Genomic DNA, 20,895 nt, shown 5'->3' on the forward strand with positions numbered 1-20,895 from the left:
TGTTTATGACCTCTGCCATGTATGAAAATTTCATTAGTATCCATTAACAGTAACAGAATATAGACACACAGAAACCAGAACCATTGAAACGTCTTATTGCTTGCTCTTGGGTATCAATGTAATGCAATCAATGTAAATCAAATTATGAGTACAGCTTAGCAGAACAAGACATCTCAATTTGCTGGAGACTACAAAATTGTGCCCCATTCCTTTATTTCATTTAAATATAGCTCCTTCTCCTTCTCAGTTTCAGCTGAACACATGGCTTCTGAGCTAGAGATTCTATTTCCAACAAAGGTGATATGAACATGTAATTGAATTCAAGCCAATAGGATGTAAGCAAAAATGGCGCATGCAATATCCAAAGGATCTCCAACCTAAAGAAAAGGTGCTTACCCATATACACTCATCCCCCAGTTGAGAATGCTAACAAACTTCAGCCCTGAGACAGAATAGGAAATGTTGAGAATGGCAAAACTGATTGATCTTAAAGTAGTTGTCCACCCACTCTAACCTTTTCCTTTGCCCCCTTACCTGAAAAAGAATGAAGTTTCTATTTTATCTAAAACATATTATTTTGGAGTCTCTATGTTACAACAACTTGGCTTATACTGTAAGCCATAAGCTTGGCTTATACTGTGTATAGTAACACAGTAAATATTAGTCAATTCTTTTGAAATTAACCTGGCAAATATACAAAGTTAAGTACTAAACAGCTGATATAACATCAGTGTATTGATGGATGGACATAGGTTTGTAGTCAGAGTTTTCTAAAGCACTTTGGTATCCTCATTTGATCCGCCCAATAGCTTTGAGTCACAGTTACCATTTCAACATAGAAAACAAAGGCTCAGATTGTAGTTAAATGGTTTGCTTGGGGTTCCACAATGACAGACTTAAACAATCGCTCAATCTAGCACATTTTCCACTCTAACAGGCCAAGTTGAAGCAGAACACACCCTTTCCACTGGTGACTGCCCTCCAGGTAGACTCCATGTTGGTAAGATGAGAACTGGAGGCAGTGTAAGGGGGGAAACTCTATTGTTCCCTACACTTAGGGAGATGTGGCTACATGCAATGCCATCAAACAAGGTCAGAAATAAACCTTCAGGTGCATGCTAATTGGATAATCTGCATTAAATTTGGCTTTGCTTTTGCTTTGACTTGCCTGCCCAGGTTCAACAAGGCCAAGGGCAGAAATTAAATTATCATCTGATGTTCAGCACTCTACTCTCATAAATGGAATGAATCCAAATACACATCTTTCAATTTTTATCAAACTTGATGAAGATTGTATTACTTATGTATTCTCTGAGGAAAAGACATAAGAGCTATACTTACTTGGTTTTAAGTGGAAAAAAAAGACATGAGAATTGTATTTCTAAGCTGTCTATTCCGTTTTATTATATATGGCATTTAATGGCAGTTTGAGAAATAAGATAAATTGTTTAGATGAAGGAATTCACTTTGGTGGTAAAAGTAACTCAATTCATTTTAGTACCCACCCCCAACCCCACTGAGGGTAAAGTGAAAAATAATTCTATCTCTCCTAAAGTTCTACAAATCAGGAACATATCAATTGTCAACATGGCAGTAGATTGTGTACATACACAGACAAAAACAAATATACAAGTGAAATAGAGTACTCATTTTAACCTTATTGCTTTGATAGAGAGACACTGATAGAGCCTTAAGTAAGTGGAAAGCCTCAGTTAGTTAGGTCACACGCTAGTTTAGGTAGAAGAGTTCAGCCACAGAAAGCTATAGGACCACCCAAAACCTGGTATAATGTCAAAATACAGAATTAACTAATGGATCAATCGCATCAGTATATTGTACTTATTAAATGTTTCCTTCCACTCAAGTATTGGATCACAGAATGCCATTCCACTCTCTATACAGTGCAACAATCCCCCGCCCCCGAGTCTACTATCTGTGCCCTTCAAAATCTGAATAGTTATTTTCTAATTCTATCCCCTACTACTCCTCCAAAGTTGCCCTGGAACACTGGAAAAGCCAGACTCCTTGATTTTCCTGAAAAGGTCAAGATACAAACTCTTTATAATATCAACATTTGGGATCCCTGGGTGGCACAGCAGTTTAGCGCCTGCCTTTGACCCAGGGTGCGATCCTGGAGACCCAGGATCGAATCCCACGTCGGGCTCCCGGTGCATGGGGCCTGCTTCTCCCTCTGCCTATGTCTCTGCCTCTCTCTCTCTCTCACTGTGTGCCTATCATAAAAAAAAAAAAAATATATCAACACTTAGTGCAGGACTTGCAAACACGTGCCAAGAAGTAAGTTGGCACCAATGTCACTCCAGTTAGAGCCTTAAGGCATTTTAAGAAACTAGTGCACTTGAACTTGGTTGAAGCATCATCTGGGGGAGCCTAACACATTTATTTTCTCAGAGTCATTGGGTCTCATTTGTTCATCTGAATCATCTGAACCACCTGGGCTGGTTAAACCAAATTGTTGGGCCAACCCCAAAGTTTTTGATTCAGTGTGTGTGGGATGGGGCTGGAGAATTTGCATCTCTAACAAGCTCTCAGGTGATTCTGATGCTATTACTGTTCTGGAGACCACTCTTTGTGAATTATTGCCTTACTATCGCAGGGATTACTTTATTGTATAGCCCTTCACTGTCCTTTTTAAAAATTACCATTCACTGTCCTTTTTAAAAATTAATGAGATCTGTGTAAATAATGCCAAATTCAATTATTCAACAAATATTTTTGAGTGTTAATTTATGTTTAGGCACTCTTCCATGTCAAGGAATCCAGCGTGAACAGTATAGACAAAAGTCTCCACCTACATGAACGTTACATTTTTGTGGAGAAAACAGACAAAATAATTAAATGAAGTTAACTTTTTTGTGGCAAGATTAAATAGAGAAGAGGGAAAAGAGGAGCTGAAGCAGAGGGTTCAGGCGAATGTAACCTGATGGAGGAGGAGACAACATTTGAGGAAAGCCTGTAAGGAAATGAGGAAACTAACCCAGATAGCTATCTTGGGAGACTCATCATAGGCTGAGAGAAGAACAAACACAAAGACTCTGAGGCAGAAGTGTGCTGGCAATTTCCAGGAACAACACAGACCTGGGATATGGAGAAGAGACAGATCTGTAAGGGTCTCACAGTCCTGATAAGAACTTTATCTTTTGCTCTTAGTGAAATAAGGAGCAACCTCAGGGGAATTTGATCTGAGGAATGAAACCATCTCACTGAAGTTTGACAATGATTGCCCCACTACTGTTAAAAGCAAAATGGGAGTGTGTGTGCACAGCAGCAGGAGCAGAAGCCAGGAGACCAACTGGAGGCCACTGGCAGGACAATCCCTGGGACCAGAGACATCATACATAGGGAGAGTCATCAATTGTTGGATTCAAAATGTATTTTTGAAGATCAAGGTGATAGAATTTACTGCTGGATTAAACGTAAGAAGACGGAAAAAGGAAGTTATCAAAGGTAGTATTCTGTTTTTTTGCCTAAGCAATTGGATAATTAACGTTCCATTTACTGACAGAAGACTATGGAAGGAGCATGTTTGTGCAAGGGCGTTGAATAAATTTTTCTCCTTTGGGCAATTAGATTTGAGAAGTCTACCACATATGGGAGAAAAATGTTGATGAGGACATTTGTCTTCAGACAAGAGGTCTGGGAGGCAGAAATTTGGGATTCCATAGTGTGGATGAGTAGTATTTGGAGCCAGGAGACTGAAGTGAGATTCCCTGATGAAAGAACAACACTAAGAGGAAAGGATCCAGAAACTGGAGGTTGGGAGGAGGAGAACAGGCCAAGAAATTAAGGAGAAGCCAGTGGGAGAGGAACAAGAGATTGGTATTTCAGAACAGTGTTTCAGGAAGAAGGGAGTGCCAGATACAATCAATGATCAAGTAAGGGAGGCCCTCAAAATAACCATGGTAGTTGCCAATATGGAGGCCCCTCATGTCTTGACCAAAGAACTTTTAGTGGAGTAGGTTTTCCAATGTCCTCACTGGGGAGGGAAAGAGAAAATTTGTGACAGGGGTAGGCTGAACCTACCTTCTATGAACAAAACTTTCTAGAAAATATGAGATGCTTATTAAAGTTCAGTGTTCCTGAGAGGCTACAGAGGCACTTGGGAAAGTGGCAGATGCCAGGTCCTGGACCAGAGATACAGATACTCTGAGTCAGATCGGGCCCAAAAATGTAATCTTAAGAAGACCTAGGGAAAAAGATGTTGCCAGTTCTCTCTGAGGCACCTTTGGAGAATGGTCTCCCGAATGATGATCATTCTTAGGGGCTCACACAACAAAACCGATCCATCATCAGCCAAACCTTCCCTGCAATACTCCAAACCGCCCCTGCAATACTCACAGCACCTATTCTACTGAAGTAAGTCAAGGCCTTAAGTTTGTTGACATTCCTATTATCATTAGGGAATAAGACTGAACATAAAGATGTTTCAGAAAAAAAGAGCAGATGGTACCACTCACGTTAAAGCCAGGAACTCTTCTAGGAAAACTTGAGCTGCTTATCCAAGGAAGATGCCCTTTGCTACACAGGAGGGGTATAAAAATATATTTAAATATTTGCTTTCATATTCATCTTTAGTAAGAGGCTCCCCTCAGGAAATGGGGTATTTCCTACTGGGTGAAGGGATTATGCATTTATGCATTAACACATAAACCTTGTTTGCATTTTATTTTCTGAGCCTGAAAGATTCAAGGATTTGAGTATGTCGCCTGTTAAGCTGCATTTCTCACTTGTGGACTCATAAATCATATGGGAGGAAAGAACATTCTTCCTGGAGCAAAGTATTTCAAAGACTTTCCCTCCACTGCCTTTGGGTGGGAATAGGTGGTGCTCAGAAGAAGATGCCATTTATGTCTATTTTTCATTGTAAAAAATCAGAAAATGAAAGTAATGGAATGGGTCTTAAATTTTCCTCACTTTCACGTGGCTGCAGGCTACTGTTTTAATTATTTAAAACATCCAGACTTGTTTTGGGGAAGAGAAATACTAGTTCTGTCCTGTTGAATTTTCTAAAACAAAAAGGCATCAGAACTTATGAAATGCCACCAGCGCCCACCATGTTTCCTCCTCCCACTGAGTCTGTTCTCCATGTTAACATCAAATGATGTATTGTGGGAGACCACAGATATCCCCCTGCCACACATCACATGAAATAAAGGCTGGAGGCTCTGAAGAGATATATTGTCCTCTCTCAGCTACCTTCTCAGATGTAGTATTTTGCAAGGTATATGTATGCACGTGAATACACATAGAATAAAGCCACGTTGCCAATGCGAAATATGCAAGAGTAATAAATCTACAAATTATGCAAAATCAGATTTTAATGTGATTGACAGAAGCTACAAAACCATAGTCAAAAATATTCTCAAGAGAAAACTGGTATGAAGAGCTGAACCAGAAAATCTTTAAGGTCAGACCCAACTTTGAAAGAGTAAGCAGGGTGTCTTGGGCAATAGACTATGTGATTGATTTGAACACAATATTCTGTGGCCATCTCCCCCTCCCCACACTAAAGAGCAAGTACCAGGGAAATTCTAACAGAGGATAACAAAGAACTGTCCTCTCCTGTCATTTAATTTCATCCTGAAGAGGTAGAGCCAGTAGGCTGGGGTAGGACTTGGGTTCTGAGTGTGAGGGTCTAAGAACAAACCAAAGCCTGAACTCACTGGAGCCTCTGCAGCAGACACGGTAGGTGTGTTCAGTAGAATTGTCCTCCATTAGGGCTGCCAGCATGGAGGACCCCTAATGTAACGAGAATTCTAGGCCATTTCTTTAGCTGTGGCAACCCTAGTGCTGAAAAAAAAAAAAAAAAACACCTGGACTTGCCCAGCATCCTAAAGGAAGAGGCCAACTCTACAGAAACAAACTTAGCTCCTTGAGGACCAGTTAAGTGGTATTTCAATATGGTTTCCTAAGCCAACATCAATAGTAGCATAAGGAGCATGGGGCAAAGCAGAACACATCTGGCTGCCATTGTTCCTTTTCATATCTTTAAATATGACCAGGAAAATGCCAAGTGGGAACTAACAGGAAGGAAGGGGAAGAATGAAGCCCCTCTTTTGGCAATGGGTCCTGTCTCCTGTAAATAAAGAGACTGCATCAGTTGGCAGATGACCACTTTCATGGGGCAGCACGTCTACTTGGCAGTCTTAGCTCTGCCAGGGCAGAAAGTGACATTGAGCAGTGGGAAAACATGCTCCCCTCTGAGCATTTTCTCGTTCGACCTGAGAGAACTTGAGCCTACAGTTATGTCAAGTATCTGAAATAACTTCCAGGAGAATCATGCTTATGGGATCAACTGCCAATTACACAGGAAGATTTCAGCATTGTTTTGAAAGATGGATGGAGAAAAGGAACTTATGAAGTGCAAGACACCCTAATAAGAAACTCAACAGCAAACTTTTCATTTTTCTCAGAGACTAGATTAAGTACTGTTTCCTGGTAACTTCCACTCTCAACTCTGTAGCTTATTTTATGTGAAAAAGAAAACTGAGATTATCTGCCACTGTGCCCCAAACGTGGTATGAAATCATTACCACTCTTCTGATTAAAAAGTGTTTTTATTAGTGGTAACCCAAAGGGCTGATATAGCCTGAAGGAAATTGCACTGTTCTCTTGTTTGAAAGGTAATTAAAAAGCTGTTTTGCCCTGACAGTGGAAACTCTCTGATTCAGAAGAAAAGAAGTCTCTTCTCTCTTGAAGGGCAAGACAAATTAAGTATGTGTTAGAACGTGGTGACACAAGTCTGTATGCTCCCACTGGAAAATCGGGAGAGAAATATTGTAACACACAGCAACTTTTAATTTAGAGCAAGACAGAGTGCATGCCCAGAACCTCTATCTCTGGGCCAATTCATCTCTGCCAAGGCAGAAAGAAGAGAAGCAGGGTGGTATCCCATTGTGTTCCCTTGGCCAGCATCATTAGCATCACCTAAAAATATGTTAAAAGCATAAATTCTGGGGCCTTTCCCCAGACCCATGAATCGGAAACTCTCCAGGAAAGGTCCAGCAATACGATTTTGCCAAGTCCCCCGATGACACTGATCCCACCCAATCAAGAACTAATAAGTTATTTACCTGTCACCATTACATTCATTACCCACATATCCCCCCCCAAAAAAAATTTAAGAGAAACTAATCACATAAGTCAATAATTCTTGAGTTGCCCTCAGGACTGCGTAACAATTCGAGGTTTCTTTCTAATATATCCTACTTTTGAGGGTAGGGGGCTGGGGAATCATTAAGTGACTTACTTCATTGCATCAGGTGAAAAATCAAAGTTTAATTAAAATAATGTAAAACCAGCTTCACTTCCGTGAAGCCCACATTTCTACCAATTATGTAGGTGCCATTTTAAAAACAGCAGGAGATCAGCACACGTGATAAAATGGTAGCAGATGCACCTGTGCTGTTATTTACTTTTTTTTTTTCTTCAAGTGTTTCCTCCGAAAGTCTTAAATTGCTAAAACCATTAAATGCATGGACTGTACAACATTTGGGATCTCAAGAGTCAGGGAAGTGCTTTTTACTGGGACAATCATCCACGACAGGAGCTCCATTTTTAAAAAATCCATGTATAGGGTAGCAATGCAGACAGTTCACTTACCAGTGGATAATAATTTAACTATCCTAATCCTTATTTTTGATGAAAATCAGCCACACTTAGACAAGACAGATGTGCTAAATCGATTTAGGAAGGCAATTTACTGTGATGAGGTTGTTACTGAGTCAAAAAGAACATCAGGAAATTTATGCAAATATTTTGGGGAATTTGTTCTGAGTATGCAAATGCCACATAATTAGTTATCACGCTTTTCATGCAAAATTAAATTTGCTATAATAACAAATCACACTTAAGAATAAGGCTAGTTAACATGAAAAGGCCCCTCATTCTTATGACTGAAAAGCTGCAAATTGAGGGGACATTGCAGGTGAGTCTACTTCCAGCCTCTAGTATTGTTATTCATTGTAGTCAAACAAACCTACTGCAACAAGAGGTGGGAGGATTTGGAGGCCTCTGTGGGCAGCACTTGGGGACAGGCAGGAATCAGAGGAAGTAGAAGCAATGGAGCCTGTGATTTAGGATTAGGCTGCCTCAGCATCTTTAGCCAGATAGAGTGTCTTTTAGCCTTTTAGCCTGGAATTCTTTTTGAAAGACTCGGTGCTATGGTTTAGTTTACCAGAAAAAGTCAGATTTCTATTTTGGATGTGATCTCTAAAATCTCACTACTGCTCAATTCCTGCCCACTCCAGGCTGACAGGCTGGAGAGAAGTTGGACGTTAGCATCTTGGCTCTCCCTGACTCACTCAGCATCCCCTCTGCAAGGTGGGCTCTGGACCTCCTCTTGCTGCCAAAGCTCTGTGTCCACTCTCCTTGCTGAAAAATATAGGAACTGAGCTCTAAATGTGTCCTGGCCACTTAAGCTGTAGTTCATCCCTGCTTGTCCAGGGCTCGGAAGTTTCTCAGGATGTGGAACTTTCAGTGCTACCACTGGAGAGGTCTTGAGCAAATCGGGACAAGTTGGAGAGTCTTCCATAACCCCATGTTCCTCTATTACTGCAGCCTCTTTGCCCATTCCTCACTACTGGGCTTCAGTTTCTCCAAAAATAATGTGAGAATGGGCTCAGCCCTGAAGTTCAGTGCTACTGACCAGCACTAACTCCAGGACACACTTTTGCTCATCCACCATCCACTGAAGAAGTGAAGGCTTCTTCCGGCACGTCCCGTCACTCACTGAGGTCTTGCTTCATCCCAGGTGGACTGCTCTGGAATGAAGGGGTCACCATCTTCCTGAGGTTCACTCTCAGAAGGCTCCTGCTGTATCTCCTCCAGACCAGAGCCCCAAAGACTGATCTGTTTGTATCACAGCCATGCCCCCACCTTGCATACCATGCTTTGATATCAATTTCTATCCTTCAACTAGATTAGACTCACTTATACTCTTGGTTTACATCTAGTCCACACTGGTTCATTACTGACGTTTGCATTTTACTACCTTAAATATATTTTGCTATCTCTTATAAAAGTGATTGGTATACTTTTCGAACATTCAATGCTGTCTTTTCTCAGAGGCTCACAGAACACTGGGCATAATATTGTTTCGAATCAAGACTAGTCAAGTGCTTTGCCACATTAGTATAGAGGGTATAATGACAAAAACAGATTTTACTATCATGCTTTTTTGGCAAAAAGAGGGACTTAAAGCTATACTGAAGCTAGTAGGCTACTCTAGTTTTGAAAGTCGCATTTATCCCTCAGAGAGAGAGATCAGACAACAATGGTAGAGATATTTGTAAAAACAGGGAAGTGAGTGATAACAACACAATGTCTGTCTGGCTGCCCACACATGGAGACATCTAGTTTCCTCTTAAAGCTGGCTGTTAAAAGTACCTGACTTCTTTGGTTTCAAGAGCTCAATAACCTACTAGTTTCCACATCCCAAGCTTAACAATGAGATACTCCCTCGCCACCTGCAGTGTGTTTGACCCCTTCCCCCTCTATCCCTCTTAAACTAAAAAACCCCAAACAGAACAATAACCAGATGGAGTCTCGAGATTCTAAAACAATAGCTATTTCATTCACTCCAGCTCAACAGTATTGCCTTCTCAACTTTAACCATGTCTTGTCTTTGTCCGATATTCAACTTAACTAGCTGAATCTTAAAATATTGAATATTTATACATTTCCTTGACGTCAAAGTTGTTTTTGTAAAAATTACGTGCGTATCTAATTTTAAAACATTTTATAGTGACTTTACCTCACAATAAATCATTTGTAAAGTATTACCATTGGCCTCTGAGAATGGGACAAAGTACAGATGCAGGACGGTTATGTACAGTAAATTATACAGATATATTTTATAACAAAAGGCTATCATTCTAACCATGATTGAGATCCAGAGGTAAGATCAAGGCTTATTTAAAACTGAACTTGTGGGAAAATAATTTATAAAAAATCACATTTTATATAAAGCTCTATTTTCGTGCAGCCCGGGTGGCTCAGCGGTTTAGCACCTGCCTTCGGCCCAGGGTGTGATCCTGGAGACCCGGGATCGAGTCCCACATCAGGCTCCCCGCATGGAGCCTGCTTCTCCCTCTGCCTGTGTCTCTGCCTCTCTCTCTCTCTCTCTCTCTCTCTCTCTCTCTCTCTGTCTCTCATGAATAAATAAATAAAATCTTTTTTAAAAAAGCTTTATTTTCAACATGTCATCAAGTTACATGATCTTCCACAACATACCAACAAGACAAATACTTCTATCTCCATTTTACTGGTGAGAAGCCTGAACCCCTAAGGTTCCAATAATAATATCTGAGAGAGTAATTGAAAACAAAATGTTAATCATCAAAAATGAAAGTAAAAAAAAATTAACTTTCCACAAGATTTTTCTAGTGCATAGAGAATATTATTCAAAAAATTGGATTTCAGGGGGGCCTGGGTGGCTCAGTTGGTTGTGTCTGCCTTTGGCTCAAGTCATGATCCCAGGGTCCTGGGATCTAGTACAGGTTCCCTGCTTACCGGGGAGTCTGCTCCTCCCTCTCCTTCTACCCCTTCCCTGCTTCCCTGCTCATGGTCTCCCTCTCTCACTCTCTCAAATACATAAAATCTTTAAAAAAAAATTGCATTTCAGAATCTTTCCTGGGAAGAGAACCTAGAACATATAAAAACTGCATATATCCCATGAGACCTCTGGGTCTCCCTTTCCTTATTTATAAAATAAGGAGGTCCAGGGGTGCCTGGGCAGCTCAGTCAGTTAAGGGTCCAACTATTGATTTCCACTCAAGACCTCAGGATCCTGGAATCAAGCCCCAAGTTGCACTGCTCACCTTGTGGTGAGTCTGCTTGAGATTCTCTTCTCTTAACCTGTCTCTAAAATAAATAAACACATCTTTTTTTAAAAAATGAGGCGTCAGAGCCAGATCCAGGGTGAACAAACTTCAGGGAACATCAGAATCACCTGGAAGCTTCGTTATAACACAGATTGCCATCCAGCTCTCCCCAACCCCTCCAGAGTTTCTGATTCAGTAGACCTGAAGCAAGACCTGAGAATCTGTATCTTGTATCACAAGTGTCCAGGTGATGGTGATGCTGCTGGTCTAGGCACACACTTTGAGAACCACTGGACTAGATCACCTTGAAGGCCTCTAAGATTTTGAGTGTGGAAAGAAAGTTTCAACTCATATTCTCAGATCTAAATCAGTTCAAATAAGTGTTTGTTTATCCATCCATCCATCCATCCTTCCATCTATTTATTTAACAAATTGTTTTGAGCCTTTATTATAAGTGAGTTTTCAAATAGATCCTAGTTTGGGTAAAAGTGGAGAAAATGATTTAGTAAAGAAAATAATTTATAGCATTTATGGGTGTTTGATAGTTCTCTTTAACTTCATTCTGATGATAATGTAAAACCAGGAAAAATGAATTAAATCAAGAAAAGCATGTAAAAATGATTAAGATAGCATCTGCCATAAAAGATGAACTCAGCAAACACTAGCTGCAGGGATCATTGACACACAGACAATCCATGTATCATATCTGTTCCTTTTCTCACATTTTTGCTGGAGCTGCTAGCATCTCTCCTATTGCAGCGCTTGCAGGATTTCCTCCCTTTCCTTTACTGCAGAAGGTTAAGCAAGCAGAGACCAAGGTTAAGAAACCAAAGATCAAGACCATGCTGAGAAAGGGAGATGCTGGATTAAGAGCAGGGGAGGATAATCATATACAAACAATATAACTGCTTCCAAATGCAAGTTACCCAATTAAAAACAAACCCCCTGCATTATACATGGTGTGTTCGCCTTCATTAGGGCTGACTGTGCCTCAAGGCACACTTCCTGTCTGCCACCTTGCTCCTGGGCATGTAGTTGGGGTGGGGGGAGGGAGAGGCAGGCAGCAGGGGCAGGGAAATAAATGGGTGAAAGCAGTCTGTCTGTGGGATATCACAGAGAAGTAAATTAAACCTAATCACAGTCCCAGGCCGAATCACATTTTTTAAAGGGTTGAGGCTCTGTGGACATATGCTTAAATAGTAATAATAAAATAACATTCCTGATGCTTTTTAAAATAAGACCTAAGCCCTTAGGTGCTCTTAGCTTCTTACTGCAAGAAGTGTTTGTCTCAACTAGAGCCTGGTACCAACAATTTGAAATTATGCCTAAAGAAACTCAGGTATATCTTCTAAAAACACCAGCCCTGGGGCACCTGGGTGGCTCAGTCAGTTGAGCATCAGACTCTTGCTTTTGGCTCAGGTCATGATCTCGGGGTGGTGGGATCGAGCCCCGCATGAGACCTTGCACACATCAGGAAGTCTGCTTGTCCTTCTCCCTCTGCTCCTCCCCAAGCTCGTGCTCCCTCTCTAATAAATAAAATCTTTCATAAAAAATTAAAAATAAAAACACCAGCCCTCATATACATCTTCTAACTTCTATTGGTTTCTAAGCTACAACCAGTTTGAAATTGCAACTTTAAGAATGCTGGACTGCATTAAATTTAACTCCCCTATCCCTCTACAAACCAGAGGGGGAGAAGGGTAAACTAGGCCTACCGTGCAAACAGATAAACCCCACCTCCCAGGATGGCTCAAAGGAGTAAGAAATACCCTCCTGCAGGAGCACAGAAGGCTTGAGGGGCATTTCAATTTCTGTGAACATATTTGTGGTGGTAAAACTGACTCACTGAAAAAAAAATCCTTTAAAAATATTTACTTGGACTAGCACAAAAAATATTTTAATGGATTTTTAGGAAGTAGAAAAGTCTGTTTCATGGCAGCTGAGTCAGATGGAACTACAGGAAGAATTCTAGAAACTTTCAGTAGTGCTGGGCCTTCCTAGTGGTATGGCCTCTAGATGTACTTCTGAAGCTGAGTAAGACACAAAGAGAAATTCCCAGGATTTCTTCAAAGACTTCACAAAGAATGCCTTATTTTAGCCAAACAGAATGAATGTGTTACCGTGTCACACGTGAGCATCCATTGCAATCAAGTAAGAAAAAAAGAAAATGCATATTTCAAAGTACACATTGTAGGCCATGGATTTTCAGAATTCATGTATTTATTCACTCAACAAACTGTGCTGAGTCTGCTTTCTGCGGTACTGAGAGCAACTGAATATAATGGTGATAAAAATAGACAGGGTCCCCTCCATCACTGCCACACATAATCTTTACAACCACCTGGGATGGAAGAGGCACTGTTATCTTACTTTATAAATGAGGAACTCGAGCTTTAATGTGGCGAGCCACTTTTCCAACTATACACAGCATGTAAGGGAGCGCCAGAAATTACAAGCAGGACTTCGTGTCTCTGAAGTGTGTGCTCTAACCTCTGGGGAAGGATGGGTCCAAATACTATAGGAAAACTTAAAAAAAAAAAAAAAAAGAAAGAAAGAAAAAGAAAACTAGACTACTATGGTCTGCAAGGATCGCATTTATACAATCCCCTGAAAGCCTAACGATAAGGTCCTCTTCTAACAGAAACTGGTTTTCCTTCTTAGCACAGGGCCTTTGAGATGACGTTTCCTGAGGGATTTTCATGTGCTATCACTCATTTCTATTATTTCAACCCTAGCCTTCCCTAAGCACTGGCATCTCTAGTCCCTATAGCAGCACTCTGCACTGGTTTAAGAGGCACTGCAATCCTCGAAGTTATTAGTGGGCGCATGCAGTAGACATTTGTGACTGCAGAGAGCATGAAGTCCCCTTCTCTGAGAGAACCACTCCTCCTCTACCCTGTGGCCGTCTCTTCCTGCTCTCAGGGCAGAACCTGTGACCTGCATGAAAGGCAGTCAGCAATCACATTGCCATGGAAGATGCTGATTTGGTCAAGGATGGGCACTGGATCCAATCAGAGCCAATGCAGTTTTACTGGAACTAAAGTGTAAAGGGCGTCTTCCCTTTGCTGGTCTCGGAGTTACCAGCTTCAGCATTCGTTACAGTGATCATCACCCACATCCATCACATGTTGCCTTTTGCCTACCGATCCCCATTTCAACAGGCCTGAAATGCGCACTTTTACCAGATTTCATCGACAGTAAAGCTCCTGATAGTGTGAGCTACCAAAGGTGAAATCATCCAATAAATGTCACCATGGACAGAATGGTGACGCTGCCTCTCAGCAGTTAGGATTGTTAAATAAATGTAATGATGTAGCTCTCTTTTATACTCATGTGGGAGGGTGGGCTGCTTCTGAGACAAACGGCTCAGCGTTTGTGGCAGAGGAACAGGAGCTACTTAAAGATACCCCTGATTGAGGAACAACAAAACCCTCGCCCACCCCCACCCCCCCACCCTCGCTGGTAAGATGGGAATGATGAGGGCAAGAGTCCTGAAACAACAGGTAACAGTTCAGTTCTCCTTCCCTCAGAGATATGTTTGAGCTTCTCATGTAAAATTCTTTATAGAAACCTGAAATTCTGGACATTACTGATATTAATATGAAGATTTGTTTCATTCCACACCCCCATATCCATGGACCTCTATCTCATATTAATGACCTGCCTATGACAGCTCTAATGTCACCCACAGAGCAGGATTTAATGATGACTCATCCTTTCCTCCTGTTGCCTAAAGCCATGAGGATCCGTGCTGCTCCAATGGGGTGCACAAACTTGAAGCAGAAGCACCCTCCTGGGTGCTGGTTAGAAATGCAGAATTCCAGGTCCTGCTTCAGCCCTATGGGCTCAGAAGCTGATTGTAACAAACTCCCAGCTGCTGCCACTGGCCTGTGGGCCATATTCTGAGTAGCATGGGTTTGGACTTCAGTACTTCTTAATTCTACTTAGATCTGAAGTTTACCTGGAGAGCTTCTTAAAAATACCTATCTCAAAAACAAAACAAAACAAAACAAAAACTATCTCTGGGCACAATCTCAAACCTTCTGGATTAGAATCTTCAAAAAAGAGACTTGGGTATTTACCAGGCAGCCAAGGTGACTGTTGGGGGCAGGTGAAAATGAGAGACACTGGGGATCAAATTTTGAGTGCCAGGCCATGCCTTCAGCCACCAATTCTTATCCTGCCTGAATCTGGCTTAGCAGATGGAAACCCACTACTGTTCCCACTTGGGCTGTTTCTTTTTCCCTTTCTTCCCTCCAGAAAGCTTGCTATCAAATGCTTCATATTCAGCATCTGCAAGTGTGTGTGTGTGTGTGTGTGTGTGTGTGTGTGTGTGTGTGTGTTTTACCTTTTCTTTACATTGCTATATCAGAAAGGACCTCAGAAACATTAAAAATCCCAATTCAATGCAAAGATATGAAACTATGCTAATAGTCATGGCTGAGTGGCATGGCTATTGAATGGCCTTAGTGTTCCCAAGACACAATGCAGTTTCTTGGCCTTGATTATTCTGCAGGTTGTAGACCAAATATATTGCTTTGGCTAAATAAAATTTTTTGAGGACTCACAAACTGCAGCAACAATGTTAGCAATGAAAAAAAATGGATAGAAATGATATAACCCTCTCCCTCTAGGATCTAGGAAAACAGTGCTTGTTAAGGTGTTCTTTATTGTTTAAAAACTGATAAATAATATATTATATATAATTAATATTATATTTAATATAGTTGCAAGAATTCTTAAGACCTTTGAAAAAATTGAAAAATCCTTAAATACTTTCCCCCTCTTTAGCTTTGAATTCTTCTATAAGACAATAGGATACTCATAACTGAAGGGTTCCTCTTGTGATGAGCCTAAAAGGGAACATGTGGACTAGGGCTTCTCACTGGGGGGATTTAGGGGAGGGTGACTTTAAACCCAGTGAGACATTTTTGGTTAGGTTGTCATATCTGGGAAAGAAGGGAGGTGGTACTGGCAACAAGTGGGTAGAAGCCAGGGATGCTGCTAAGCATCCTACAATGTTCAGGACCGTCCCCACAATGAAGAATTTTCTAGTCCAAGATATTAATGGTGAAAAGGCTGAAAAACTCTGATGCAGACCAGACACTATCCACATCCTTAGAGCTCAGTCAATAACCATCAATCTACTCTCCACCTATCTCCTCAGTTCAGCTCATGGTTACCTAACTTATAGGATCCAGATTTGAAACCATGTCCCTGTACCACCAAAGTTCTATTCTCTCCATTCCAACATGCTGTCTCTCATTACAGAGCAGACTATGGTAAACTTTTTCATGTTGATTTCTAGGAGGTCTTTCAAATTGGAAATCCTATACTCAGTCTCCAAATTCACTGAACATTGCTTTCATTATGCCAGTTTCGTGTGGAAAATAGCAAATGGAGACTTGGAGAATGGGACAAAGCACAAGATGCAGAAAGTTAGAGTAGATGGGTATCTTCTATCTATTTTGTCTTAAAGCAGCTGAGCTCTCATGAGAATCAAGATATTTAAAACTTAATATATTTTAAGAGGAAAAAAAATCAGGATGCAAATGACAGAGGCAGATGTAGAAGCTGAAAGGGAGGGCAGCCCGGGTGGCTCAGTGGTTTAGCTCTGCCTTTGGCCCAAGGCCTGATCCTGGAAACCTGGGGTCGAGCCCCACGTCAGGCTCCCTGCATGGAGCCTGCTTCTCCCTCTCCCTCTGCCTGTGTCTCTACCTCTCTGTCTCTCTGTTTCTCATGAATAAATAAATAAAATATTTTTAAAAAAGAAAGAAAATGATTAACACTTTTGGACTTCTCTTGCCACCAGATACATCTCCTAGAGTCTCCATGGCTTGGACAGTACTTGACATACTTTGACAGCCCAAGTGTTAAAAATTCAAGATCATTAAATAATGAACACATAATAGAAACATGGGGGAAAAAATCAAACACTGTGAACTCAATTATTATATGTTGGTAACAAGGAGTGAAAGCAACTGACCCACCTACAAATGGAAAAATAAATAAATAAATAAATAAATAAATAAATAAATATATTTTTTTTATTCAAAATTTTATTCAAAAGGTAGACTAGATGCATGCCTCATGCTTTATTTAAAATGAACTTGCATTTAAACCTTGGATGAGCAGTGCTGAAATATCATTAAATGCTGGAAACTTTCATGGAAAGAAAAACTTACAGCAATCATAATATTAGATTTTTATTCCCCTAGGGTATCCATAATCATAGGACAAATGATTAAATATACCCTTTATGTGGAAATGCCCTGTAGTTACTATGAACCTCTTATTATAAAGAAAAAGTAAGACAATAAAAAGGAATTCATTTAAGGAAACATTTAGAGTTTCATTTAACTATTTCCTTTACCCACATACATCAGCCATTAAACCCTCTCTATTAAAGCTTCAGTAAGTTTTCTACTAAATTATTGAAGAAGAAGAATTACTGAAGAAGTCTGAGAAGGGAACCAGTGGGCTGTTCTAAGATAGACACTACACTGGTAGAGCCATCAGGAATGTTTCAGCCTTCCTGTCTTGCCTCATCAGCTACTCCTGCTTTGCAGTGCACAGGCCCATGATGGACAAGTAGCAAGCAGCGGGATGACAAAGTGGCCAGTGGGCAAGGAAGGAGGTGCTAGGGACAGCACCTAAAAAGAAGAGGGAGTTCCAGGTATGACTCAAATACTTCACAGTATTAAACCTATCAATAGAGAAAAATATAATAGAGATATAAGCAGAGGAGCTCAAGGTAGAATTTACATACCAAAGACATCATCGGTTCTAATAAAAAGCAGCCAAGTCTTAAAAAAAGAGAGAGAGAAAAAGAGAATATCTGATAAAATCAGTGGTGGGAGATGGGCAAGACATTGGAGAGAAATGAGAGGGGAGAATGGGTTCAACAGTGGCTATAACATACTCATTCAAACTGTGAAATTCACGTTAGATATGAGAGGGAGTATTTGCATGACGATATATCAAATGATTATTCTATTAATGAATTTATTCATCAGAGCTAATGCTGGGATAGATGATATGCATTTTATAACATCTGAATGCTCCAGAATTTGGGGTACACTAAAGAAGATAAAGGACTCAATTGTGGGCTGAATTGTACACCCTCCAAATTCACATGCTTAAGTCCTAACTCCCAGAGTCTCAGAATGACTATGTTTGAAGATATGCTCTTTGAAGAGGTGATTAATATTGAATAAGATCGTTAGAGTGGGCTCTAATCCAACACGACTGGTGTCCTTATAAGAAGAGGCAGTTAGGACACGGAGAGGCAAGGAAGAGAGACCACATGGATATCTCAGGAAAAGACAGTCATCTACAAGCCCAGGAGAGAAGCCTCACAATGAAACGGACCTTTCCAACACCTTGATCCTGGACATCCAGCCTCCAGAACTGTGAGAAAAGAGATGTCTATTGTGTAAGGCCCCACTGTGGTACAGGGACCTTGTCATGGTGATGCTAGCAAACGAATGCAGACCTTCACACACTGTACTCCCAAAGGGCAGGAAAGAAGCGCTCACCCCTGCTCTGCCCAGCTTCACAAAATCTGACTATATGAAGTCTGACAACATGAATTCTCATCTTCTGATATGTGGGTTTGGGATAAGTGTGAGGAATCTGTGTGGTTTACATGTTCTCTAATTGCCCTTGAGCCTTAACCTGTAGTGGAAGGAGCTCAGATGATATTAAAATGAAAGAGAATGTAATACTGGGCATTATTTTCCAGAATTAGAAGGGAAAGGGGGCAAGAAAATAAGTGTTTTTGTTTCTTATTAAATATATCAATAATTATTTTTTTTAAAGGATGTGTTGTATATTGCCTTTTAAAAGGACAGGTTTGGGGGATCCCTGGGTGGCGCAGCGGTTTGGCGCCTGCCTTTGGCCCAGGGCGCGATCCTGGAGACCCGGGATCGAATCCCACGTCGGGCTCCTGGTGCATGGAGCCTGCTTCTCCCTCTGCCTATGTCTCTGCCTCTCTCTCTCTCTCTCTCTGTGTGTGACTATCATAAATAAATAAAAATTAAAAAAATAAATAAATAAAAGGACAGGTTTGTAGCATAAAACATCTATTAACAAAAAGAAAAAAGAAGTTTCCAAGTCCCTTAGTTTTAACTTAGTGCATCACAGTGTTCGTGGCAGCTAAAAAATATTGAACATACGCTCTGTACAATGAATATATATCAACTTATTTAACTCACATGTAGATACATGCACACACAATCTCTCTCTGTCTCTAACACACACACACACACACACACACACGCACCAGTGCAGCATGCACTTACTATACTTATTGTACAGGTGAAGAAACTCTGGGTGAATATGTGTGTGCAAGCGAATGTGAGCATGTGCAGTCTTAGGTGAAATATAAGAGATATCCTAATTGTCCTTGACTGATACTAAATTTTTTACACCATAATTAATATTCTTGTGCTGTACAGATTAGCTTTTATCAGTTCTGGGTCTGAATATAAATATTTATACTCTTTCTCCTTTCCTTGCTGGCAGGGTAGAGCAGTTTAAGACACCTTTGTGGAGAGGGTATAAGATGAATAGCAAACACCTGACGAATTTCTTTAAAGTTTTACATTAATGATTAAACGGCATCATCTGATGACTTACTCAGCAGCTCGAAGACAATAAAATACAACTAAATCTGTCAATTAGCATTTTCATCTTCTCTCCTGACAGAGCTTAATGGCATCTGCAAAATGCAATTTCCAACCCCGAGCTCTTTGACATTTTCTATTTCCTCCTGCGTTTCTCTCCCGTCGCTCCTGTTATGACTGAAAACAGCAGTGTGTTATACTCCATGGTGGCAAATGCATCACCTGCGATGGAAAGGAAAGCAATTATTGTGTCCTGGCTAAATCTCAGGGATGACTTGGGTACCACTTTTCCACTTAAGTGCAGGAACAGACAACCCAGAACCTGTTTTAAGGGGCTGAGCCTTAGCGACAGCAGCTGGGCTGCAGGTTGATGTCACCTGAGGGTATGGAAAGCTGCCAAACAAGAGTGCCCCTCCACCAGCTAGGAAGGAGCACGCCACATTCCCACATGCAAAGTGACAAACAATGGCTGGGAAGGTAACATATTGACTTCCCGTTCCTGCTCCCTTGGTCTGAAGACAGTGACCGGAGTGGAGGCTGGGCTATTGCTCAGATGATTCTCCAGCTGGATGGATGCTATTTATACAACTGTCAGGAATTACGTCTCCTTCTTCCCCAGGCAGCTATATTTAGCTCACGTATGTGTCACATATGCGTTGAATCCTGTCTAACTGCCATTCTACAGAGTCAAGAAAGGAGGTTCCAAGTGATGAAGAAGTGCGCCTTCAGGGAAACTTCAAGCATCACCTTAGAGCTTTGCATCTAATGGGGACATCTTAATTATTTCTACGCTCAAGAGTCAAGTGCCCTGACAAAACATGTTCAATGTAACACTTCCTCTTGAATTATTTTTTTAACCCATCTCTGCCTCTCTGTGCTAGAGAAATTGCCTTATAAACACTATCAAGCATCAAATGAAATGTTCCATTCTAAATAAATACTGCAAGCCCCTATTAACCAGAATTAGGAGCTGATGCACCTAATTAACCAGATTCAGGTCTAATATCCCATTTTTAGGAGAAGGAATCAGTGTTCAAGAGGATATTCTCATTTCAGCCAAAGAAACAAATGTCATTGCTTTTCCTGGAGCCAGTTAACTGAGTGTTCAAGTTTCCAGTGTCTTATACAGAAAAGGGATTTTTAGAATATTGACCCAGAGGCAATAATCATCCGGTCACCACAGAAAGACAGAATTGTTGGCATGCCTGTGCTTAAGACCTGAAAATTTTAGAAATATTTTCCAAGCAATTGAACATAAAAAAAATAAAGGATTTTGGCATTAATGATAAAGTAAATAGAATTGTATATTCATGTATACACCCCTTGGTCTCTAGTATTCCACAGTAAAAATTTTAATTATTTCGTCTACTCTGCCATTTGTTTTACTTCTGGGGGAGGGATGTAACCTTTCTCTCACTTCACAGATG

At 40.7% G+C, this 20,895-nt stretch overlaps 1 protein-coding gene across 8 annotated transcripts in view; it reads right to left on the reverse strand.

The window, feature by feature from the left end:
* NCKAP5 (NCK associated protein 5) overlaps window positions 1–20,895 on the reverse strand; it is a 947,236-nt gene that overhangs the window by 605,601 nt on the left and 320,740 nt on the right. The window contains exon 1 of one of the 8 annotated variants that reach the window (XM_041739538.1): window positions 19,482–19,572. The exons of the other annotated variants lie outside the window; for them this stretch is intronic. The gene's annotated coding sequence lies outside the window, so the exon portion shown is untranslated. Of the gene's footprint in view, window positions 1–19,481; window positions 19,573–20,895 lie in introns of those variants that run through there. 8 annotated transcript variants of the gene reach the window in all.

This window comes from Vulpes lagopus, chromosome 24 (genome assembly GCF_018345385.1).
Source record: "Vulpes lagopus strain Blue_001 chromosome 24, ASM1834538v1, whole genome shotgun sequence".
Classification (NCBI taxonomy): Eukaryota; Metazoa; Chordata; class Mammalia; order Carnivora; family Canidae; genus Vulpes; species Vulpes lagopus.